Consider the following 27,091-nt stretch of genomic DNA (forward strand, 5'->3'; position numbering starts at 1 on the left):
CTGTTGGTGAGAATGCAGTTGGTGCAGCCACTGTGAAAAAAGTTTGGAGGTTCCTCAAAATATTAAAAATGCAACTGACTTTTGACCCAGTGACCCCACTCCTCAGTATATATCCGAACAAACCAAAAACACTAATTAGAAAGAATGCATGCACCCCTATGTTCATTGCAGCTTTGTTTACAATAACCAAGCTATGGAAGCAACCAAAATATCCAACAATAGACTAGCGGATAAAAAAGGTGTGGTCACATATACAATGGATTATTACTCAGCCATAGAAAAAATGAAATCTTACCATTGCAACAGCATGGATGGACCTAGAGGGTATTATGCTAAATGAAACAAGTCAGACAGAGAAAGACAAATACCATATGATTTCACTTACACATGGAATCTAAAGATCAAAATAAAGAAACAAGCAAGATAGAAACAGACTCATAGATACAGAAATCAGACTGATGGCTGCCAGAGGGGAAGGGTGGTGGAGGGCTGGGTGAAAAAGGTGGAGCGATTAAGAAGTATAAATTGGAAGTTACAAAATAGTCATGGGGATGTAAAGTACAGCATAGGGAATATAGTCAATAATATTGTAATAACTATGTAAGGTGCCGGGTGGGTACTTCAAATATTGGGGGAAACACTTTGCAATGTATATGATTGTCTAACCACTATGCTGTACAACTGAAACTAATACAAAATTATGTAAATTCAAAAAAAAAAAAAGAAATTACTCCCTCTTCCAATCTGGGAGGCACAGCTCTCTGACAGATTGTGCAGCTTCATTTTGAGGCAACCTTAATGCCCTTATTGGGTGTTTTTTCCAAGAGGCCAGGACTGTGTATTCTAAGTGAAATATGTGTCTTGGTTACTGTTACTAAGGTCTGGAACTTCAAAGGGGATAAGAAGTGTCCTGAGCAGGCCTTATATGATGACCTTAGTATAAGTAGAGATAAGTGTGACCTTAATTTATATTTTGAGTATCTGTGAGATAAGAGATTCATAGAATTTTTTTACCTTAAATAGAAGGGACAACTCTTAGGCAATGACTCAAGAATTTGTAAAAATATGTATAGATGGGGTAAGTTGCAGACTGAGGCTTCCAGTGCTGAGATGACTGAAGTTTGGCATATCTCCTGACTCTTGGGCCCTGTCTTTTATAAGGACAAACCTATTAGGAGAAAGAAAGCAGCACCATTTCACTGAGCTTCATCAGTTACAGTGGTGGCAACGCCACTCACATAGTCTACCATTTTCCACTGCTGTTCATTCATTTGATCCCAAGGGACTCTCCAGATAATTAAGGTGCCTGGGAGAAGGGCAAACTTAACCAGCATTTGGCATCTGACAAGGGATTAAGGGCAGGAGAGGCCACCCCATCCTCTGGGTGAAACATGCCAGATGGTCCAGGTTTGGCTCCATCTTATATCAGGAAGGTCTCAGGAGAGGCGCTGAGCTTGGGGGTGCTGCATTTATGACCCAAGGCCAAATGAGCAACGACGTATAGAGGGCCATAGGCCCAGGGACTTGTGAGAGCCACTAATCCTAAGCAAGGCCCATATTTGGCTATTAATTGTTGCTCTGATGGTGTAAAGCACAGAGCCAAGGTCAGTTTCTAACACCAGAAACCCAAGGGCAACTTATGGCTGTCAGAGTTGTCCAGAGACTCCCAGAGGCATGGAAAGAAGATATAAAGCCTCTACAGTGCAGGAGTGAGTCTCTGCAGACACTAAGAGGAATGCCTATCAATTTTTTCTTCTTAAATCAGTGATTTTAATAAAGAGAAATGTGCTTCTGAGAGATAATAACTGAGCTTGTCATTTTGTAGTCTTTTAAACATACAACCTGACACTCGGGGGGAGTAGATATTGCAACTGTTAAGATGAATACAATTCAGTGACTGTTTTTTGGCAAAGAGAAGCTGGTATTTCTTTTTAGAAGGAATGTATCTGCTGAGATGAGACATCAAACTCTGTTCTTCATGAGATGGCCTTACTTTGGTTCTCATCTGCCTGTGAGGATAGTGCACAACCACATGACTTGCAATACTGTTCATTGCCAACCTTTGCCGCAGCCAGTATGTTTACATACACATGGGTGTTTTTTTCTCCTGAAAATAGAGAATACGGCTCTGGAAAGTAAGCAAGTTGTGCAGCTTGCCAGGCTCCTCTTGCACATTGACACACATCTCTTTAAGAATTTTCATATATTGCTTACTTTCATCTTTGCCTTTGAACACTTCCCAGCATACTTCACATATTTCCTTTTTATGGGTTTCTCTCACATGTTTTTGTCACAAGGGAATATCTCTTTTGACATACACAGCCCTCATGGGCCTTCTCATATCCTTTCAGACTGCTGGGTGAAGCAGTGTTTTCCGCATCCTTTATGGTTTCGTTTGAATTCATTTTTCTGCTGATACGGATGGACTTTCAGCTGCTGATGTTTCTCACAGGTCTTCTTACAGCCTTCAAAATTGCATTCATATTGTGTTCAGTATCATGATTTTACTCAAAATGTTTCTGTAAGTTTGGTTTTGTGTTGAATTTTTTAGAAAAAATTTTATTGATTCCTAGAGAGAGAAGAAGGGAGGGGGAGAAATACTGATGTGAGAGCAAAATATTTATCACTCCCTACTGGTATTAAGCCCACAACCTGGGCATGTGCCCTGACTGGGAATCAAACCAGCAACCTTTTGGTGCACAGGACAATGCCCAACCAACTGAGCCACACGGACCAGGGCTTTGTGTTGAATTTTTTTTTTTATCACAGCCACTAGCTGCACAATTAAATAGTTTTTCTCTAGTGTGGATCAGGATGTGGTTTCTCAGGTAGTAATCTCTGATAAAAAAGGCTTTGCCACACTCTCCTCCATCACAAACAAATGATCTATCCTCCATGTGCTTGCACAGGGCATATCTGCCTCCCAGGCCTTGTTGTCATTGGTGCTACAGTCTGGTAAGGGCCATTTGTGGTGACCAATTGTAGGTAACCAAGGCTCTGCCATTGCAAACCATTCTGGACTAACCTCATGCATCATCCAGGTACAGTTTCTGGAGTAGTCTTCTGTGGGGCCTGTCAATTTTAATTTGGATGATCTTAGAGCCTTTTGTTGGAGGGGGCTTCATTTAAAGTGGGCTTTTTTTATGTAGCAGCAACGGGGAGGTTAAGTTGAATCTGTCAATGAGAAATACATTGCGTCCTGAGTGAGAAGAGAATGAAGTTAGACTTTTATCCCTTTAAATGTGTGTTAAACAAAACTCCTTGGAGGAAGATGTCATCACTGTAATGTCATATCCGTGTTGATGGAGAGAGTTGGATTCAGTTAAGGTCTTGTCTGGGAAGACCGTGTGGAATGGCAAAGCTGTTGGTGTTCTCTGGAAAGGCTGTAGTGCTTTCCTTGGAGGTGAAGGCAAACTGCCACTGAGAGGCTGTTGAATTGGCACTAAAGAGAACATATTAGCCAAATCGCTACTGACAAAATAATTCCTGGTTGTTGATTGGATGAGGTTGGTAATTTTAATAATAAGTGTTGGGTATTGGGCATAGGGACCTTAATGGGTGGGACCAAAGTGGCAGTAATCCACTGTGAAGTGGTATTCTTTTTCATTTTCCTTTCTTTCTTTTTTTAAAGATTTGAGAACAGACAAAATTTGATGATTAAATGGAGGAGAGGTGGACATGGTTACACTTTTATTAATTAGGCCTTATATAATATGTTTGGATTCTTGAAGGCTCTGTTTTAGTTTACATTGGGTCATCTTAACTATTTTAACTGGAAGATCCATGGGATCTCATTTTATCAAGACAATCTGTAAGTGCCAAAGACTTCATTTAATTCCAATTTATTACTCTTTGTTTCAGATTGTATATGTCCAATATGGAATATTTTAGGGCAATGGATATTATGATGCAAAAAATTTAGGAAAGGCTATAGTTAAAGTGAGGAATACCTATTTTTTCTCTATTTTCTATTTAGTTACTATCCTAAAGTTATAGGGGTGCCATGTTTAAATTTAGTGAGATCCAATGGTATACATGTAATTTACAACCCAGTATAATTAATTCCATGAAGCTTTGTCAATTGGTGCATTTTAGCAGATGTTAAAGTTTATTTAGAACCTATGAGGTAGAGACACAAAAGGCAATGAGCACCCTTTCAATCTTTTAGTTATAAAAATTATTTTGGTACATTTTAGATTTCCAATTAGGTTAAATTATAAACCTTTGATGGAATTTATATATAATATATCATTTATTTTAAATTTTCTACCCCATATCTAGATTTTTTTTTTCCCTTTCATTCCATTACCCCTCACCTGTTTTGGGCTTTAGCCACCTAAAGCTGGATTTTAGTTTCTGTGTCTGTAACTCAGTACAAATCTTCTAGGTGGTTATAGGGGAGGAAGGCAAAGGGGCCCAGTAGCCTGCCTCATAGGCAGCCAGCTCTAAAGGATTCCAGTCCACCTCTAAAGGACTGGGGTTTGCACTTGAGAGCTATAGCAGACTCTCCTTGGGACAGTGCAGTAAGCCCACTGTCAGAAGTATCAATCTCTTCACATGTTATATTGAGGTACTTACTAAGGCCCAAGCACACTGGCTAGGGATCTAGCATTATTTAATTAATTGAGTAAGGTGGTCTCCTTTTGGATTATACATTAGGTGGTTGAGCTCCAAGGGTACAGCCCATGAAATTCCTGAGGGCCTAGGGAGCATGAAGTTCCTGGGCAACAACAACAAGGCGTGCAGCAAAGACAGGTAGCTGCTACCCCACTAGGCAGCCCAAACAACATCTTGCTGCACAGGAGTCTCACATGCAAGAGTAACAGGCCCTGGAACAGGCTTCTGCTAAGCACAGATGTGACTGGAAGCAAACCACAACCCTTGACTCTGAAAGCACAGCTCACGTGACCCATCATTCCTATGGGTGTGAAGGGGACTCCCACCTGGCCTGGTATCCAGCCTTCCAATTTGGGCCACTTTGCACTGTTTAGAATATTCTGAGAAACATGGCAACCACCAGCAGACACAACAGCAGGCTGCAAGACTAAAGCACCAGCTCAAATTCCATCTCAAATCACCCTTGCAGGGGTCTGGAACCAATTAGTAAGGCCAAGAGCAGTCTCCCAAGAAGTTATCCAAGATTCAGTGGTTATAGCCACAGCGCCAATTGTTCTATAAGACTTGAAGAATCCTTTTGATGGTAGAATGCAACACTCTGACTTTCATGAAGATGAAAGGCTGAATTGTCTATTGCTTACAGCTACGAAGGAGAGATGTGGGCTAGGCAGGGCCACACAGGAAAGTGCACCCAGGAATGGGTGGGTAAGAGCAAACTAGCTTAGCTATAGGAGGCAGCTAACTAGCTTAGCTATAGAGGGCAGCTATGTAAGGTAGCTATGGTGAGCAGGGTGGGTCAGTTAGGTTTTGCAGGCTCTCTGAGGATTGGTTAATTTGAATAATTAGCATAGGGGTTATCCCTAGTTCTCTGGTACATGAGGTCTTTAGGGTGGTGCATAGTAGTGTGGGTGTGAGCACTTGGTAAGGGAAGGTGACTTTTCAGAACAACTTGACTGGCTTTAGCAAGGTGGGTACAACACTCATTGCAAAGCAGCGAGACTACAAGGGTGAAAGCACAGCATCGGACAAATACCAGGTCACCTCACAATGTAAGGCCCCTAGAGATCTTATTAAAAAATAACATTTAATGATGGAGAAATGCCTATTTTTTTCACTGCTTGGCACATAAACTGGATGTTAAATTATGCACTCAATTTTCTTAACTACTTTTTTTTTTTTTTCATCAACATGAGGCATTTGTTCAAGAGTTTCATTTCAGAATTTCCTAAAATTCCAATAAAATACAGACAAATGATGTCAACTTTTTTAAACCTCGCATATGAATGTTCTTTTTGAAGCCTTGAGAGAGTTAGGGGGGAATTTCACAAAGTTCTATATTTGTTATAAATCTACTAATTAAGGAATTTCTAACATAGATTAATTAAGCAGGGTGAGGCAAACAAAATCTCAGACCTCCCCTACTCTTAGCCAGTCAAGTTAAAAAAATGAACAGAGAAACACTAATAAATGTAATTTTTAGGGTTTATCAGCATCCAAATTAATATAGCAGCCCAAAGCAACATTAACATGCTATTGCAATGATTTTATATAGATTTATGCAAAGTGACTTCAAATAGGCCTTCAGTGCTGCTCAGCACCCATCCGCCTTGCTCTAGAAACACCCTCTCTCGATTTTCCTAATGATTGCTTCAATTCTGCTGGGTTTTCTGTTTCTTTAGTGTTTTCTTAGAGGCGGTTTTCTCCTTTCCTACCCGTGTCGCTCCTCCAGCCTGTGTGTTTGGACCCCACAGTACTTCCTCAGGAACGCTACCCAGCTCTTTCTCCGGGACAGCCAACCGCAGCTTCTGGGCTAGGCCTCTCTCCGCAGCAGGCGACCAAGCCTCGGCCTTCACCCCGTATGATCCTTGTCTCAGGGCCTTACCTCTTCACCACGCCACAATCTTTCTCAGGTTTTGCTGTCTTCATTCCCTCACCTCCCATGCACTCACTGACACACTCTGTGCCAACAGATCTCACGTATACCATTATTTTATGGAACAATCCTTCCTAACAAAGTGGCCTCCATTTTCCTAAATCTAGGGGAAAATTTTAGTGCTCATTTCACTGATTTCTCAGTCGTATCTGACACTGGTAGCTATTTGTTCTTTCTTGGATTACCTTCCTATCTCAGCTCCCATGTTGTAATACTCTGCACAATGTCAGAAATTAAAGTACATGACTAAAAGCAACATCATAGGAATGGAGAGAGAGAGAAAAAGAGAGAGGGAGAGAGAGAGAGAGAGAGGGGAGATTGAGATAAAACACATCACCAGTGAACCCGACTGTCCAAAGATAATTATGTGATTGTTGCAGAGACTAGCAGCTGTCCACCAAAACCCCTTCTCCCTTCATTTGTAAAATGGGGCATATTATGATTCAGTTGTATTACATTTTTCAGACTTCCCTGCAGTTGGCTGTGACCACGTGCTGAAATTCCCTACACAGGAACCTGAGAAGCGCTGTAATCGTCTTATGAAACTCCCCACATACCTGCTCTGTGCTCTTCCCCCTTTCACGGGGCACGCTGAGGATGGCAGAGATGCAGTCAGCTTGGGTCTTGGATGACACACATCTCCCTGGATTGGAAAACTGTCCCATAGACTTCAAACTTTAGGGTGCACCAGAAGCACCTGGAAGGCTTGTTTAAACACAGACTGCTGGCCTTTAGTACCAAAGTTTCTGATTCAGAAGATCTAGAATGAGGCTCGAGAATCTTCTTTTCCAATGGCTCCTGTACTCAGGAAGACTTGCCCTAGATGACTGCACAGAAAGAAACAAACATCTTTTTTTCAGCCATTACATTTCAACTCTGTTGTTAAAGCACTTAGCATTCTCTAGCTAATTCAGAAATGATGTGAAAATTTGGTCAAAATTATGCTATTTTTATGCTGGCATGAGCATCCAATTTGACATAAAATACAACAAAATGTTGTAAGTACATGGAATGATTAAAAAAATGTGTCAAACTGTTTAAGTTCTCCAGTTTGTCATCTTCCTATAGATTGTCTGATTTCTCCTAAAACTGACCTTGAGTCCCAGGCCACAGTATCCTGTCCAAAGATACTCAAATGTGTGAATAAGTTAGGGTATTAAGGCTTAGGGTAGAAGAAATAGGAGACCAAAATGGAGGGGGAAAAGCCCTTCGCAAGAAACATGATTATGAATCTTGTAAATAAAAAATAGAAAAATAACATTTTGCTCCAAAATATATCTTGTATTTTGGAGTGGAGATGGGGATGGGGTGGAGGAAGGAAGGAAAGGGGAGGAATGTGTGTGCTGTTTGGAGCCAGGATACAAATTAAATTACAAATGCTGTTCAGAGAATGGATTCATTGGTTGAGAGTCAGAAGAGATAGTCCCTGATTCAAATTCTGTGACGATTAAATGAGAAACCTTGGACAACTGACTTCAACCATGAGGGGAGTGACCTAAATGAGATCCAGGATCCCAACCAGGCTTGACAATCTGTGACTCTGGCACTGACCTGCTTATTTTATAACAGGGCATAAGTAAAGCATTTCATTGTCTTGTAATGACACATTCATAGTGGGCTCAAAACATTTTTGATGAACATATATACACTTTTATGAAGTATAACTAGAGACTTCCAGCTTTAAGCCTGACATATTTTAGTTTACATGTCTTGAATATTTTATTAAATACAATTTAAGACATGAAATGGAAAGTGGAAAAATGCTGTTTCTTAGCAATTTCCAAGTAATACAGGACAAAACAAAGAGTTTTCCCTTTTTTAAAGACAATTTTGTATGACAGCTTTTCTAATAGGTAGTGTTCCATTTTGTCTCAGCTTTAAGAGATGCTTTTATTTAATTGTTGTCTAAATGTCCTTAGGCCACTTAATGACTGAACATAGGTTTTTCTTTTTCCATTACTATTCTTCATTTCTTACAAGAAGGATTGAGATATTTAAATTGATAGTCTTTTTATTGATTGACATTTAAGACACTTTGAATTTTTCAAGAAACCTTTTAGACAAAATAATTATCTCCAGCATTTCTCCTCTCCTTTGGTTTAAATCATAAACCTTAAAGACCACACAAATATTGTCTCTAGGCTATCAGAGGTAGCCTAAATTTGCTCCTCTAAGTGCATTTAAAAAATATCTTGTCTTCTGAATTACCTATTACAAGAGAAAAAAAGGAAAGATTTCCATGTAAGGACAAAGTATGGCAAGTTAGGCAAACCAGAAATTAAAAGAATAAATTGAAAAACACTCACCAAAAAAGTCTAAACATAATCTGATTTTGAAAGGCAGGAAAAGAACTGATGGATTACTAGTCAAATCAAGGTATTGCACGAAGTATAACAAAGGCACATTCACTGGAAATAAAAGGCACAAGAGACTAAATTCTAATGTTAGGGTGATTTCTAAAGAGATTAGAGACCTGAAATGCTGTGTATGTAGAAAACTTGACAGTAACGTGGGAGATGACAGTACTGTGATCTCAAGTGTCAGCTGCTCCATCCACAGCTCACACGGGCTGCTGGTTTATTGAGTGAATTAAATTTGACAAAGATGTTTTCTGGAAGTCACTTAGTTTTTCCCCAACTATTGTATTCCTCTTCAGCTTCCTTTTGGATCAACTTTCCCTGAACCCCTGATAGCACATTATGCAAATCTCATCATTTCCAAGTCACTTCTAGTGTTTTTTTAGTCATTATGACTCACTGTCAGTTATTCAAAGGTTCGCTCCAGTCTAACTCCGAGCCCCAGTCTCCTTTCGAAGCTTCTTTCCTCTCTCTAACTGGAGGCTGACCCATGGCTCGAAGGCCTCTTGGGGGAAAGGGCACTTCGACTCTTTCTACACTTTCCCTCAACCTTCTCTTCCTTCTTTTTTCGCTTCCTCTTAGAGTCAGGAGAGAAAGGGAGAATCGGTGGGAGAGAAACAAAAGCATTCCTTCCCTCCTATTTTTGCCATCTGGCCTTTGTCGTCTTTGCCTGGCAGCATTTAAAGTCTTACAGGATTGCTCTCTTAGGGCATAGATGAACATTTTTTTCAGCAGGCTGGTGAAGAGCTCCACAATGCATATGCTGTAACATGGGTGTTGGGCTCTGGGAACCCTCCTCTGGGCCAGCTTCCCTCTTATGGAACACATTCAAGAAGACTTAAGCTGGGCTACTCTATTCTGCACCCGTTGGCCCACGGACCCTGCCCCCTTCCTATGCTGGGAGTATGTGCTACTTCCCCACTTAGGTTTCTCTGCAGCAGGGGGTGATTTGAGCCACACCCCCACCCCTAGGAGACCCCAGGCACTGAACAGGCTGAGCCTTCCTCTAGACATGAGTAGCTCTACCCTGCAGGGGACACCGTAAAGCATTGTCTCGTGCTCTGCTCCAAGGGATGCTGCAAAACAAGACTGTGGAGTTCTGTGGCTCATAGCGTTCAGGCACAGTGTGAGAGGGGGTCTGCCTCTCTTTAAGGCCCTGCCAGTCTCTCCTAATGCTTTTCTTGGATCACTTTGCCTTGGGAGGGAAAGAGCCTCCATGTCCCAGTGCTCTCTTCTGGACTCACAGTGCAACAAGCCAGAGGAATTCTCTGTTTCCATAAACTCCTTTAGACCTTATCTAGGCTGAATAGGGTATGAGTAAAGGGGTCAAAAGACCTGCCCTACCATCTTTTATTAAGTACTATAAGAGTTACTTGTAACCACTTGACACTCTATTTAGAATATGGAACAATTTCTGCCTATTATTACAAGCTTTGGAGCATTGGCTGAGAGTATAGGACAAGAACATTTAACTTTCTGTTACAGAGGTGTTGTCATATTGAACAAGATACCTGAGTTCCCCAACTGGGCTGCTGTGTTAACTTCTTATTGGTGCTATAACAAATTACCACAAACCTGGTGGCTTAAAACAATGCAAATTTATTCCCTTACAGTCTGGAAGCCAGAAGTCTCAAATCAGTTTCACTGGGCTGAAGTCATGGTGCTGACAGGACTGGTTCCTTCTAGAGGCTCTAGGGGGTTATCCATTTCCTTGACTTTTCTAGCTTCTAGAGGCCACCTGCATTCATTGGCTCATACCTCTTGCTCACATCGCTTCAAACTCTTGTTTCCAACCTCACATCTGCTTCCTCTCTGATCTCCTGCCACCCACTTGGAAGAATCTCTGTAACTGAAATACCAAGAAAATTCCTCTAGATAGTCAGGGTCTGGCCCAGCTGTCTCACTTCAGAGCAGTGTATCTGCCCGTGGTTTACTGCCTTGTATGGTGGCGGTAGCTGCTTGCTTTATGTCCACTGTCTCACTTGTTGGGGTTGGCTTTCCTGTTGTTCATAAAAGATCTGAAATAGGCATTCAGCTGCTCCGGTGATCAAGGTAAGCTTGAGATCGCAGTTGAGTTAAGCCCTTTGCTCTAATTAAGTATTAGTTGGCTAAGATGATCTCCTTTCCCCACACAAACACTTCCAGCGGAAGGCTAGACAAGCGTTGTTGGCCAGTAGTCATATGTTAAATATGCAAATCTAGATTTTCATAATTATGAGTTGTGATTTTAAATAAGAAAGTTCGGTTTTGGGTTTTTCTTCCCCAAAAGAAAAAAAAAAAAAAAAAGGAATCCTTGTGATTACACAGGCCTGCATGGACAATTCAGGATGGTCCTGCCATTTCAAAATCCTTAGCTAAATCCTATCAGCAGAGTCTCTTTTTATTATCAGGTGACAGTCACAGGTTATAGAGATTAAAATGTGAATATTGGGAGGGGACAGCCAATATTTAGCCTACTATAGTTGCTTTAAGGATCATTTTAGATAATATACATAAAGTACCTACCCTAATGTCAGGCACATATTAACTGTCAGCATATGTTCATTTTCTTTCTCCTGCTTCCTCATTTACAAGGCTGTGTGATTTTGGTTAAGATACCTGATCACTAAAGGGACTTTGTTGCCTCATCTGTTCAACTAGATAGACTTATAACACTCCCTGTAGGAACATAATAATGAAAAAGACTAACTTAAACACATTTTATTCAAGGGAGCAGACAATAAAATAGATTGCTCTCTCTCTCTCTCTCTCTCTCTCTCTCTCTCTCTCTATATATATATATATATATATATATATATATATATATATGAATGATATTAATAAAACATCATAAAACAATTTAGTCAGGGAAGAGGAGAGAATGGAGAATGACCAGGGAGGGAAGAATCGCACATGGTTCACTCTCTCCATTTATTTAGCACCTGTCAAATGTCACTTCCACTGAAAGATTAGTCACATGATCTAAGATAGTGCCCTTTCCCACTCTATGCATCATTCTTTTTCCCTGACTTAAATGTTTATGGCATTCATTGCAAACTCATATTTATTTACTTTGCTTACTATTTTGCTGTCTGCTCCCTTTAATAAAATGTAAACTTCAGCACAATGGGGATTAAGTCAGTCTTGCTCCTCATTATATGCCTAGAAGATTCTGACAAGAGTAGAACCTCAATTAAATTTTTTAAAATATGTCTTTATTGATTTCAGAGAGAGGAAAGGAGACAGACAGAAACATCAATGATGAGAGAGTCACTGATCAGCTGCCTCCTGCACATCCCTGACTGGGGATCGAGCCCACAACCTGGGCATGTGCCCTGACCAGGAATCGAACCCCGATCACCTGGGTCCTAGGTCGATGCTCAACCGCTGAGCCATGCCTGGCTGGGCTCAATTAATGTTTATTGAATAAATTAAGGGGTTACATAAATTTCTTTAAATACTATTAATAAAATTTTATATATTTATTTTAAGAAACAATGGTAGGTACATAGTTGTTGCACATCTAATTGGTAAAAGATATACAAATAAATTATTGAGTACATACAGGGTGGGGCAAAAAGTAGGTTTACAGTTATGAATACATGAAACAGAGTTTATTCTTGTATTATTATTTATTATTGTATCCATATGAACAGCTGTAAACCTACTTTTGCCCCACCCTGTATGTCATCTACCAAAGATTATAGTAAAACTCAATGAACTATTTATCAGAAACAAATGTTTTATAATACCTAGGCCAAAAGATAAACTGAAGTAGATGTCAATCTATAAATAAAATGTGAGTAGATAATCTATATACATATACTTTATTTTAAAGACCTGATACACATAACTTATCTATACTTGAAAAAAAAGTTGTTGAAAATGTTTCATAATTTTTTTCTGAAAATTAAATAACTATAGAATGTATGCAGGAGAGAGAGTAATTTACCATAAATAGGGTAGGAAATATACAGTATTATAAACATGTAGACTCATACTAATTATGAAAATAAGAAAGCATTTTAATTTTAGTTTGACTGAATATTTTAATCTATGGCATTTTTGTATCCAATTAATATAGATAATTCATAAAACATGCTTATTAAAATGAAAGCAAATGACAGCCTTTAAATTTAAAAAGTGTTCTAGTTGTGATTCAACTCTAATTATACACGTTTTAATTGACACTTTAACTTGCCATCATGTTTACAAACCAGCAACTCTTAATTTATGGTGTTCAATATGTTGGCATTTAAACTGAAGTCCTTGTTAATGAATTGTTTATTGAAAATAAAAAAGCATGGTATTTATCTGTTAGTCCAATTAGTCACCTTATATATATATATATTTTCTTGCTCAATAGTGAGATTCTGGATTTGGAAATGTCTTTAAGTAAACAATATTCAACAGAAAAAAATACTGCTTGTTTTAAAAAATATCTCATTTAAGTTTCTGATTTATTATCAAAATTGAGGTTGGTATATATTATCTAAGTAAAGTTCAAATAGTTTTTTTCAAATAAATATTGGTTATCTGATCTACAAAAATTAAAACAGAGTTTGTGTATTGTTTTAATATATATCTCAGATAGTTCCATTAGTTTCAACTTTCTACATTATAACTCAAACTTGATTGTTTTGAGAATTGGTGAAAGTGAGCACTCCAAATTGTTCACAAGCTACATTTTTCCATTTCAGCTAAAGATATAGATGACATCAGGATGGGTGATACTCAGTGAGTATAGCCTTGCGAGCATCACTAGTTCCTTTGCAGCTGATGTGCCCAGAAGGTGGTGAGCAGACCCCGCTTGTGCAGGGAGATATCCCGCTAGGTTGGGACAAGCAGTGAGTGGACACCTCACCTCACTTCTCACTCTCCTATGGCAAATTAAATATGACCATGAATAGAAATGAATAAAAAATGAAGAGAAAGAGGAACCCACCTGAGCCCAACCTTCCAGCAATCCCTGACAAGGTGTAGGACATGTGAGTGAAGCAGTCTTTGAAGCCTCCAGTTCAGCTCAGCCCCCCAGCTGAATACTATCTAGTGATCCTAACCATTTTCATGTAGAATAGAATAATTGCCCAGATGAGCCCTGCCTGAATTTCTGACCCCAACATCACAAGATATATTAAAAGTACAGTTGACCCTTGAGCAACATGGAGATCAACATAGTAAAAAATTCACATACAACTTTTGACTTCCCCAAAGTTTAACTACTAACAGCCTACTGTTAGCCTACTGGAAGCCTTACTGATAACATAAACATTCCATTAAGACATATTTTATATGTTATAGGTATTATATATTGTATTTTTACAATAAAGTAAGCAAGAGAAAAAAATGTTATTAATAAAATCATAAAGCAGAGAAAATACATTTACAGTGTTTATTGAAATCAGTCTGCAAATAAGTGGACTCTTGCAGTTCAAACCAGTGTTGTTCAAGGGGCAACTGTAGTTGTTTTAAGTTACTAACTTGTAGGGGAGTTTGTTAGGCAGCAATAGGTAACAAGAACACCTCCTAACTAAGTCATCCTGACTTTAGCGTAATTACCTCATGTGTCTGAAAACAACTTTTGTCAAGTCATGTTAACAGATTCAACTCCAGAACTGGATACAGTGTTCTTATGTTACATGTGCCATTCTTCTGCAGTGGCCACAATGATGGATTGTGGAGATGAATGTCTCACACTTGCACAGTAAATTGAAACCATGCAATGTTATAATGAGCATGCAAAATCACTCATGCTCTGCTTTACAAAATCAGGGAGAAACTGAGAAGGGCAGATTTGTCAGAGCACCATACTTCAAATCAGTTGGCCTAAAGCAGATCAACTTGATTTTCTTCTTCAGGAAAGAGCTGACATTGGCTGCTCAGTCAGATTCAAGGCACTTGAATTATCTACAACTACTGTTCAAATAAAATAATATCAGAGACCTATAATATCTACCATTTCTTAAATCTCTTATAATATCTTTGCTTTTCCTCCATTTACTGATTTAAGGTCTCTATTACTTTTCACAGTTTTCCAAATTTATTCCACTAATATATATATATATATATTTAAATATCTTTATTGATGTCAGAGAGAGGAAAGGAGAGGGCGTAAGAGAAATCCTGATCTCCTGGGTCATAGGTTGATTCTCAACTGCTGAGCCATGCTGGCCGGGCATCACTAATATTTTTTTGATGCTGTTTTTGACCTTAAAAGCTTTCATTGATTCCTAATTATATGTGACATTAAAAATCAACTCTTCACTTTTGTTTTCAAGTCATTCCTCAGTACTATAGTGTTTTCTGTTGTGTACTCCCAAATTTACTTATAAAAAATGCTGTTCAGTAGTTCAGTGGTCAATAATATTCAATCCTGAAGAGCAAAAAATGGAGAAATAAGTACATTCTTATCTAAGAAAAAGTTGATGATGAGGCTTACACCAACAGGCATTATGTTATTCTAAATGAATTTTTAAACATAAAAGAAAACATTTTAATCCATCTATGTTTTAGAATTTTTGCCCTGGTTGAAGGTAGCATAAGAGTGTTGAATGGGTTAAATGGGCCCTTGTCCACATAATTGGAGGCTTTCCGATCATGGCAATGGGCTAAAATCAATTGAGAAATTACTTGATGGGGCCTTTTAAGGTACTGACTCATAAATCACAGCAATAAATTTATGGACCAAGAAAAATGACAAGAAATGCTTCTCACTGGTTAAAATATCTCTGCTAAAGTCCATAACCAATCAGCACATATCCTCAGCTTCTCTCAACCTACCAATCTTAACTGATACTCTGTTTTGTATAACCCATTTTATAACAACTAAACCAAGACCCAGTACTCTATAAAATTTTGTCATAATCTCTTCAGATTGAGAAACTCATAAGGTTTGTCTCTGGAATGTTCTCTTTTGCTATACCAAGCTAGGTAACCTTGGCATTGTATAACTACAGTTGTCTTTCTGGTAGCCTCCAGTCAATAGGCTTCAAAATTACCACTAACTAAATGTGTAGTCTTGGCCTAGTTACGTAATAGTCATGAATATAATTTCTCTTTTCTTGCATAATTCTGGTAATATTTATCTTGTAGTATGCTGTGAGGTTTAGGAACAATATATGAAAAGTACCTTGTCTCATACAGATATATATTATATATATATATATGATATATAATATATATTACTATCTAATATATATTAGATAGTAAACATTAGTAAATAGTATAGTATTAATATATATTAGATAGTAAGCATTAGTAAATAGTGGATAATTATTTTATTAGTATATTTAAATTGTTTATCTAAAAAATATACATTATACCTAACAGAATTGGCAGTGTTCCTGATGTAACTGATGGTTTACTTCTTTTAAACTTAATTTTATAGTAGCCATGTCTGGGAATATAAATCTGAATGACTAGTCAGACAGAAATGTCTTCAGTAAGGATGACTGATGCTAATTTGGATTAGCAAAATCTATTTTGATTAGAACATTCTATGAATGTTCAGAGTCTGTTGGCTTTTGAAAACTGTAACTAAAACTGGATTCAATGACCTTTAATTTTTTTCTGCCCTTATTAAATCATGCACCTAGAAATGAAAAAGTCAGTGTCTTGTATTCTTGATGTGATCAGAATTTGATGAAGAATGTGAGAAAGGAAAAAGAGGAGAGTATTATAAGAATTTTTGAGACAATAAGCACAATATTTTAATAAAACGATGGTAAAGTAATGAGAAAATGCAGAGCTTTTCCAATTTCCTGTTATAGTACATGCAGTTTCGAAATATAATTAATTAGGGACGAGGGCAGTGCCAGGGTCAGGTTCCCTAGGGGGTAGATTCTGAAAGGCCGACATCTGAGTGGGCGTGGTTTATGGGGGTAGAACTCTCTAGAGCAACACCTGAGGAGTTCATTGGAGGAAGCAGGGAGAAGACTGAACTGCAGTCCTGTTAACACGGACCTCTTAGCTTATCCCTGGGGGAGCTCTGGAGCTGGTGTTGCCCTCCAGAGGTTTCCCAAGTTCAGTCAACTCTTCAACCAGTTTGCGGAAAGAGAGCTCCCTTTGGCCAAAAGCAGTTGTTGGGAGGCCTCGGCTGTGAGCCGGGCAACACTCCCTGCCTCTGTGGGAACTTGTGCCTTGGTCCCAAAGGGGGATCTTTGCAGTTGGTCTCAGCATCCTCTACAGTGAATTCACAACTTTATCCACTTTTGTGTGTTAAGGACAAATTATCTCTTGTTTGACCTTTGAGAAAATAAACAAAGTAAATATTATTTAAGAGTTGTTTAGGACAGGGAGTCTATATTATTAAATCCAATATTAAGACTATCTTAAAATAATTATCTCCTTCCCTCTTGTGCATGTGGATTTTTGTGCTGTGGTTTGAGGACCATTTTCACCTCACTTTTCCTGTCTGTATTTACTCTTTGAAAGTTAAACCAGGTTTATGTGCGGTGAGGATGAATGCCTTCAGTATTGAGTGGAGCAGCCCTTTGTTTGTTCACCATATTTTATTTTTTGGTTCCTACGAATTGTTTTCTCAATGGCACAAGAGTTCAGCTCTACTCTTGTTCTTTTTCTTACTCAAAATTGATAGGAAGCTGCACAAGACAAGTGGTACACCAAGCGGGGCATAGCTATTAAACTATTTGCGTGGAATATTTAACTGCTTTTGCATGGAAGACAGGAATAGCTTTAGAGGTGTTTGTGTGAGACACACATCACACACCAATGTATGAGCTGAACTTACCCCAAATACACCTGGTTTATATAGGAGACCGTTACTACTTGATTGCTTTATTTAAATGGTGTTTGTTATAATGTAAAACAACTATTTGTGATATTTGTATTGGTCTGTGTTTTTCCCTCATTCAGTTTCTGAATGCCACTAAATGCTGATCTGTTAGTCTATTTCCTGCTGCAGTTCCCAGATCAATAAAGGCTATGTCTAGTACTTCAAGCAAACATGGAATTTAATAAATTATTTTCTAATGTGGATGACATGACCAGGTGCCAAATTCTTTTCTAATATGAAATGCTAGTTAATAATCTGCTCCATCATATTTAGGTATTTTTTTTTCTTATTTTAGGCGTTAGTTTTTGTGATATCATCTGGAAGTTTTGTACCTTTTATGAGGAATACTAAATAGGTAAAGCTAAAATACTACCCTACAAATATTTAAAATATATATTTTAGAATAAAACACTTAGCAAGACAATCAAACTAACATGTTCTTGGAGACATAGAGAGTAAAATATGAGGCTAACATTCAGCCAAAAATGATGGCTTTTTCTGCCTGAGATGAGTGATAGGCACTTAGTATATAGCCTATGCTTCATTCCACATGGGCATTGCCATCATTTATTCTGCCCAGTGGAGTTTTTAAATTGATTGTGGAAGGTTAAAAGACCATTTTAACTTATCTGTACGGGTAGGCTTTTGGTTAGCAGTGTTCATTTTCCATTCTCTGTTGAGACTCTCAAATCTCTCAGTGGGTATTTTATTTCATGATCTCATTGAGCCTAACAAAGCCTGATGAGTTAATCAATGGTACCCATGGAACACCTTTAGTGAATCTCTGAAGGGTAATATAATGCTAGAAATAAGAAAACTGTGCCCATAAGTTATGTGTGCTGTTTGCTGTGCATAAAACTCTCCTTTTAAAATGCATTATTTTTTGCTTGTCCCTTTTCAGCTAAGCAGAGGTAAACACCTTTCTTTTCTGTCTCTCTGCTTTGAGCATGCTAGTCCAGTTTGCCAGCACCAAGGTAAAGAAAACAGAAAGGAGTTGACACATTTTCAGGACTTTTCTCACTTGATACATTTGATGAATAAATTGAGGTGATGATTAAAATTTTCAAGTTAATGAAAAGCTATTTATCTTTCTATTCTTTTTAATGTGTAAGTAGTATATAAGTATATAATTATAGTTGCTATTTTTAAAACTAAGAATTAGTGTTTTAGACTTTAATATGATAGGGTACACTTTGAGATTTTATGGGGAAGCTTTTTTTTGCCAAGGGCCATTTGGATATTTATAACATCATTTACAGGCCATACAAAGTTATCAACTTAAAAATTAGCTATGAAAAAAGCTCCCAGATTTATTGCTTTTGAGTCCAGCCTGTGGTTGCCTTGGCAGGGCCAGGCCAAATGATTTAACAGGCTGTATATGGCCCAAGGGCTGGAAGTTCCCTACCCCTGGTTTAAAATGATAGGATACATAATATCACCAGAGACTTAAGATAATATCAAGAGGGAGCCATTCATAGGCTCCATTTTACATATGGGGCCTCACCTTAAACAAATTCCTTGAATCCACAATACATGACAGGGCCAGAGCTTAAGCTTTTGATTCCAAATCTGATTACTCCAAACCATGGCACCTCTTTTTATTGAAATGCACAAGTCCACTGATCTAGTTGAAAAATCCTTTGTCTACAAAAAACTAATTCAAAATTACTGCTTACCTACAGTGCTAGGCAAGACTACTCACAGTTAAAGACTGAAGAATGGTAAGTAGCACTCAGTAATTGGGTTTAAAGATATGAGGCAGTGACATTTGCTTTAGAATTGCATTTCTAAACATTCTTAGACAACATTGCACCCTAATTTCTTCTAAGTTAGTACATTTGACATGTAGAAGGTAGACATGAAGTAGACCATAAGCCTAAAGTTCATAGGCCTAATACATAGAAGGCCCATCACATGTATATCGAGTAAATGAAAGAATTAATAGCATTTAAATAGTCAACCTATGAGAATGATTTATGCAAAATTTCAATTCCTTAGCAAATGAAATATACTATTGGAAATGACTCATTGAGAGCTAATTTTGACCACAGAATACATCCTTAGTGCTAAAAAAATTTAATCTTTGATTGATTTTTAAAAATATAAAATTAAATTGATGGATAATGCAAACTGGGGAATCTGCCAATTATCTACTTATTTCGTGTGATGGTTTTTTTAACTCTTACTCAGACTAACTGAGAAAAACGAATACTTTTGATTTTAATTGATGCTTCTTCTTGATGGCTTACATAAGGCTAAAAGAGGCAATAAGAGAATTTTTCCTTGGAGGAAGCAAAAATTGCAATTCATTCAAACTAACAGAAACATATTATTGATATTCTCTTATTTGTAAGCACATATTTCTGTGGTTCTATATTTAGACCATTAGAAATTTCTATAGTTTATGGTCAGGTAATGCTTTAAAATAATCCTTTGTTAGTTTCTGAAATAAAATGCTTCTCAAACTCATTTTGACAGAAAATCATTTGATAATCTTATGCGTGACATTTTTACAATTATTTTCAATTAGATATGAAAACTGAACTATTTGCCTTGTAGGAGAGGAAGAACTTTTCCTCCACCCTTTAGGTTCTCCTGGTTGGTCTGATAATTAAGTAGATATGAGACAGATTAACAAGAGAAAATAACCCAATTTAATTACATATGTACATATGGGAAACCCACATACATGAGAAGTTCTGTGACAGAAAGAGAAAAAGAGGTATTATACGGCATCTTGAGCCAAGTAATGGCTTCAAGGGGAGGAAGGTCATTCCCAAGACAATAAGAGCAGATATTCAGTAATTAGAAGCTTGCCCTGTCCTATAGATAGGCCATAAAAGGTTATCTTGGGTAATAACTCTTATTATGGACAAGACCCCAAATTTAGATTCTTCTAGGTAGTTAAGGGATGGGGGAGACATCTTTCCTGAATTTGAAGGATCTCGATTGCCTTCAGCTTAAAATAACTCACATGCCAGAATGGCACATCTTGGGGAGTCCTGTTCTGAACACCTTCAGCCTCTTCAGGTAATAGACAAAAAGGATTATAGAAGGTTGAATCTGAAATGGACCTCAGAGAATCCAGTAAAGCCACTTTCTTTTACAAATGAAAGAAAGAATGAGATCCAGAAAGATGGTGGGACTTGCCCAACGTAACCAACCCAGTTAGATACTAACAGAGCCAAAATTGGAAGGCAGAAGTCTGCCCCATTTTTTAGAAGATAACTCAATCACTATAGAAACGTGGCCCTTAAAAAAGTATAGAATATTCCTTCTCTATATTTAACCTATTTTTTGACACTTTATAGGTAGCACTGTGCTACTCAGTGCTGTCCAATCGTACTCAAGAAAGCAGTAAACCCTGTCTTCTGCCTTAATAAAAGAATACTCCAAACTCCGGCTCCTCTTTCTTTCAAGCGCCACACTCACCCTGTCATTGGTTTCTCTGGGGCTACTTATATATATCCATCCAGAACCCATCCGCTTTTCCCCTCTTTTCTATCACCTTGATCCACACTGCAGTCATCATTCATCTGTTTATTGTGAGGCCTTTCTCTAGCTGGTCTCCCTTATTCTATTCCTGTCTCCCTAAGGTATTCTCCAAAAACAAGGAAAGTCAAAAGAGGTGTTTACTGTGCTGAAAACCTTCCACTAATTCCTTCTCTATCTCTGAATCTAAACCAAATTTCCTACTATGACCTCCCAGTTCCAACCACCCAATTTCCTATCTGACACTGTCTCTTACCATTGCCCACTCACTCAGTCCATTCTGGCCTCAACGGCTTCCTTCCTGTCACTGAGATACACCAGCTTTGTCACAATGCACACTCTGTGCATTTGTTCCTGCTCTCTGGAATGTTCTTCCCACAAATGCATTTGCAAGACTCACTGACTAACTTCTTTCAAGTCTTTGTTCAAATGATATTCCTCAGTGAGATTAAGATCAATTCCCTAGCCCTTCTGACTCCCTTGTTTTCTTTATTTTTTGATAGGGCTGTGATGTTTTAATATGCTAAATAATTTACTTATTTATTTTGATATTTAGTGTTTCTTTCTCCACTACTTAACTAAAACAAAGGTGCTATGAGCATGAATTTTTGTCTGTTTTGCTCACTGATGTATCCTTAACACTTAGAAGAATGCCTGATTACATGCTAGAGACTCATGTGACATTTGTTGAATGAACAAACAAATCCTCCAAGAACACTGACGGGAGTGGAAATATCCACCTGCAGAAGGGCAGATGTATCTCAAATTCCCAGTTGGTCCCAGATTCTTCTTTTCCTTGTGGATATTACCAAGCACAGCTGCCACAACATTGCAGGCTACAGCTTTGACCACAGACCTTGTCCATAGGGACCATAGCAAACTGAAACTGGTTTGTCAAGATATCATTTAAGGTCCAGGGATAATAGACAGGAGTTACAGGAAAGGAGGTACTTTATAATTAGCTTCCTAGGTTGTCTCTTGAATAGCTCAGTGGCTCTTCCCAGACAACATTGGCTGCCATTTCCCTACTTCTTCCTTGTTAATGGGATCCCTTTGGTGGCTACTGTCTCAGGATAAGCCAGGCATGGATCTTAATTGTTCTGTTTCAGTTAAGGAGCTGGTATTTTCCTTACCAGTGACTGATCCACAAACAGGAATATGATGCTGGTTGATGGAAGATGAAAGTCAAGTTAGTGGGGACAGCATCCAGAAAAATTCCTTTAGCTCTTCAACAAGTATACAAGGAGGTTGCATGCTCTTCCCCACACTACTCACTACCCTTGCTTTGGGACATTGGGTGTTGTAGTTTGAAGGTGTGATTCTTGTAAGCACAGTTGACTTTTGAGCAACACAGGTTTCAACTGTGAAGATCCACTTATACACAGATTTTTTTCAGTAAATACCTGTACTGATTTCAATCCATGGTCAGGAGTCCGTAGATGCAGAAGGCTGATAGTATGCACTGATCTCGTGCCATTTTCTACAGGGCACTTGAGCATTCTCAAACTTTGGTATCCACAGGGGTTCCTGGAACCAATATCACATAGTTATTGAGAGACATCTTAACCTTTTGGGGAATCAAAAGTTGTTACACACAGATGGTTGACTAGACAGGGGGACAGAGTGCCTAACATCTATGTTGTTCAATGATCAACTGTACAGGACCACACTACATTCATAAAGAGCAAACAAACAAAAAACAAACAAGTAACAACAACAAAAACCAAGGATCTAAGCCAATATTGTGAGGATGGCAGAGGGAATGACAGTGGTGAAAGTGAGAAACTCTGCCCTTGAGACTCTATCAATCTTCTGATTCAGCCTAGGATTGACTTATCTCCAGGCTTTTCATATTGTGAAATAATAAATTTTGTTAATTGTTTGAGACATTTGAATAGAATTTTTCTTTTGGGTGAAGCCAAAATCATTCTCATTGACAAAAAACCCTCTAAGGCTCCCTCCTAATCCCCACACCATTGCTCTGTTCTTTCCAAACAGCAGAAATATTCTTCCTTTAGGCATGTTAATATTCCTTGGATATTCAAGTCAAAGAGATAAAGTCGTGTGTGTGTGTGTGTGTGTGTGTGTGTGTGTGGTCTCTTTTAAATTCAAACTTTCCTATCCCAGATTCTATCTGTTCTTATGGAGTTGACAAACCCTATGGCCCCAACAAAGCATCTGGGACATATAACCAAATTCACTGTATACACAAGCAGCACTACTCAGTATTGATTTTCCTGTTGTTTAACAAGTTGTAGACTGAATATTGCTCAAGGAAAGTTTCAAAGCAGGGATTCAGGCCAGTGAACCCATATGCGTACCTTCTGAATTAATAGCTGTTTACTTCTCAGTCCAGAGTCTTCAATGAGGTCAGTGTTTATCTTTTCTGAAAGATAAACCATTTGAAACCATATTCAAGGGTGCTATCTAAAATTAAATGGGTAAAAAGCAACCTACAAAATGAGAGAAAATATTTGTCGATCATATACCTGATAAGGGGTTAATACTCAAAATATATAAAGAATTCATATAACTCAATAGCAAGAAAAAAACCACCACCACCACCAACAACAAAAACCAAACAACTTGATTAAAAAATGAACAGAGGAAGTAAATTAACATTTTTCCAAGGAAGACATATAGATGGCCAATAAGTACATGGAAAGGTGCTTAATATCACTAATTATCAGGGAAATGAAAATCAAAACTACAATGAGATATCACCTCACATCTGGCAGAATGGCTTTCATAAAAAAGACAAGAGATAACTAGACTCGGGGACGATGAAGAGAAAAGGGAACCCTTGTATACCACTGATGGGAATGTAAATTGGTGCAGCCACCATGGAAAACAGTATGGGGCATCCTCCAATAATTAAAAGTAAAAGTACCATATGATTCATAAGCCCCATTTCTGGGTACATATACAAAGAAAAAAAACACCCCCTGTCCCCCTGTCTCAAAGAGGTATCTGTACCCTATATTCATCGCCAAGATATATAAACCTCAGTGTCTCTCAATGGATGAAGGAATAAAGGAGAGAGAACATATATATTGTACACACACACTCACACTCACTCACACACACACTCACACATAATAGATTATTATTTAGCCATAAAGGACATTTTGCTTTTATGACAATTTAAATGGACCTTGAGGGTATTATGCAAGGTAAAGTAAATCAGACAGAGAAAGACAAATACTATATGATCTCACTTATGTGTGGAATCTAAAAAAAGACAAACTCATAGAAACAGAGAATAGAATGGCGGTTGCAGGGGGCTGTGATGTGGGAGAAAGAGGGAGATGTTCATCACAGAGTACAAATTTCCACTTATAAAATGAAGAAGTTTCAGGGCCCCAATACAGAGCATGGTGATTATGATTAATAATATTGTCTTTTATACTTGAAAGTTGCTAACTGAGTGGATCTTAAATGTTCTCACCATAAAAATGAAGTTATGTGGCATGATGCAGGTGTTCGCCTATTCTATAGTGCTAATCAGTTTGCAATATTTAAGTATATCAAATCTTCACATTGTACAACTTAAATGTACACAACCTCATGAGGTCAATTATATCTCATAAAGCTCAAAAAAATAAAATGGACAGTCTTTTACTTTCCCCCCGTATAACAGTCCACAAAGGGAAAACCAGAGGACTCCACCGAGAGGCCTGAGTTGGAGCCGTATCACTGTGATGGCCACGGCTCCCTGCACCTGTGGGGAGCGTGCAGGCCTGAGGAGTGTGCTGCAGTCTCTCACCATTGCTGTCTCTGCTTGTGCTAGACCTGTGACGAATACGGAAAACTACAGCTAAGGCTTAGGTAGAAAATGCAAATCACTGAGGGTGCAAATCAAGGTATGGTTGCCATAAGGACCTCGTGCCCACAGCAGCTCATAACTAAACCATGCCTTTGGATAAGCATTTTCATACCTCTTTGGGTCCTTTTTTAAAGTACCAACCTCCCTCGGAAAGGCACTGTGCAGCAAAAATGTTACCTGAATGAGCTTGTTGAGTTCTTTCTTCTCTATCAAGAAGGAAGAAGAGCTTCTTCCTTCCCAGTATTCAAAATCTGGGAGTAGGGGTGGTGGGGAGGGGACTGGCTGGGCAGGCTGAGAACCTAAGGGGAAGTAGCCAGGTTGGAGGAGAGCTGACTGTTATTAGATCCATTTTACAGATGCGGACACTGAGACTGAGGCCTATCCTAGCAGTCTACTGAGTGACAGAGCCTAGATATGCACTTCTGCCAACATAAAAATCCATAAGATTATTTCCTAGAACAAAGTCAAATTGACTTGAGGGTTATTTATGTTTAATGTTCTCAAGCTGCCTACCTTTCCTTTGCCCTTTCTCTCTTAGAGGAATAATTAACAAATATAGAGTCATAAACAAACCATAACGGATAATTTTGAAAATGAAAGGCCGAATAGCATGGAGACTTATGCTGCTATATAATCTCAGACAGCTTGTCTCTCTTCCTCAGTTCCTTCACCTGAAAAAGATAAAAGATAAAAATACTTACATCCTAGGGTTGTTATAAGAATCCAATGAGTCCTTAGAAAACCTCCTGGCTGCAGAAAGCATTAGTAAAGGTTTTGCTATTGTTGGAATTACCTGTTTCATTTAGAGTCAACATTTTATTCTTTCCATCTGATCAGAATGTGTTTATTTTTAAGTGAACTTTATTTTAATTTTGGGTTAGCTTTGTAGTTTTAAAAGTATTATATATGTTAGTATAATAAACATCGACATTTAAAATAAGAAAAATGAAAGTACCCATATTCTTCCTTCAATACTACTTCTCACTCAGATGTTACTGCTGGTTATGAGTGTGCGTGTGTGTGTGTGTGTGTGTGTGTGTGTGTGTGTGTGTGTTCATCCCCATTTCTTTTCCTGAACTGTGACTTTGCTCTTCACAGTTTCTGGCTACCAGAGATGGAAATGAACTGGACACACTACTAATCGTACAACTAGGTCCAAGGGCAGGTTAAATGTGTAAAAGGTATACTTAGAGCACACAGTGAAGTGCCTGGGTTCCATCCCTCCCTCTGCAAGAGCCCATGTCAAGGTGAAAAGAAAGACCTTTTTCATGCCAGCTGAGGGTCACAAATAGGAGTAAAATATTCTCAAATGGGCACAGGCTAAATCCTGTAAAGAGTATGAACCGACAAAAAAAAAAAATCTCCACTGCAAAGCCTAGGTCCTCGCTCTCCCAGGCCCTTTCTGCCTTTCTCTCCCCCAGACACATGTGAATCCAGGTGCCACCTGCTTAAAATCAACTCCAAGGGCAGAGACAGTAAGAGAGGAGACTGGGTTGCAGGAAAGGAGGTGGGAGAGGGGGAGGAGCCGGTGCAGCCTTGACAATACAAGGGCTCCAGTCAAGGGGGAGGTACTGATATGCTGATGATAATTGCATTTTGCTAATTACTTCTATTGTGCTGACCTGCCCGCTTCCCCAGTCCATCTTTCAGCGTCTTTCAGCTGTTCGTGGAGCTTCCCTCAGCACCACGTCCCCTCCCCATCTAATTTTATCCCCTGCTCCAGTCCCCAGGCTCAGTTACCAGGGTGCTACTTTGGCGAGGCACTGGGGAAGGCAATGTTGAAACTGACTATGTAAGGATTTAGAAATCCCATAGGAAAATATTTCCCTACTGGAGTTTGCTGGAATATTGCTTTGCTGCTCAACCAGAACATAGATTTACAACTAAAAATAAGCAGCTGAAAAACCAGAGAAAATAAATCTGAAAGAAACTTCCCACAGTAAAATGCAGGCTGCAAGTGATTCACCAGAAGGAAAAAAAAAATAAAAATATTGAGCAGTTCCCTCTGGAATCTAATGTTCCTTCTATTGGACATGTGCCTGGATTTAGGGCTTTGAGATTTGTTCCCTTGCTCCCCCTGGTGGGAGATTAAT

General features: G+C 38.5%; 1 long non-coding RNA gene across 2 annotated transcripts; it reads right to left on the bottom strand.

Annotated features, from left to right (window-relative positions):
- Window positions 1-2,118: 2,118 nt before the first annotated feature.
- LOC107541678 (uncharacterized) lies at window positions 2,119-23,584 on the bottom strand. 2 transcript variants are annotated; one of them, XR_001603628.2, is made up of 3 exons: window positions 23,494-23,584; window positions 22,576-22,699; window positions 2,119-2,569 (listed from the first exon to the last, which is right to left on the bottom strand). It is a non-coding gene; the product is annotated as an uncharacterized LOC107541678 (long non-coding RNA). The 2 variants fall into 2 exon arrangements; XR_001603627.2 differs by lacking the exon at window positions 2,119-2,569 and adding an exon at window positions 7,256-7,377.
- Between the last annotated feature and the right edge of the window lie 3,507 nt (window positions 23,585-27,091).

This window comes from Miniopterus natalensis, chromosome 10 (assembly GCF_054644295.1).
Source record: "Miniopterus natalensis isolate mMinNat1 chromosome 10, mMinNat1.hap1, whole genome shotgun sequence".
Taxonomy (NCBI): Eukaryota; Metazoa; Chordata; class Mammalia; order Chiroptera; family Miniopteridae; genus Miniopterus; species Miniopterus natalensis.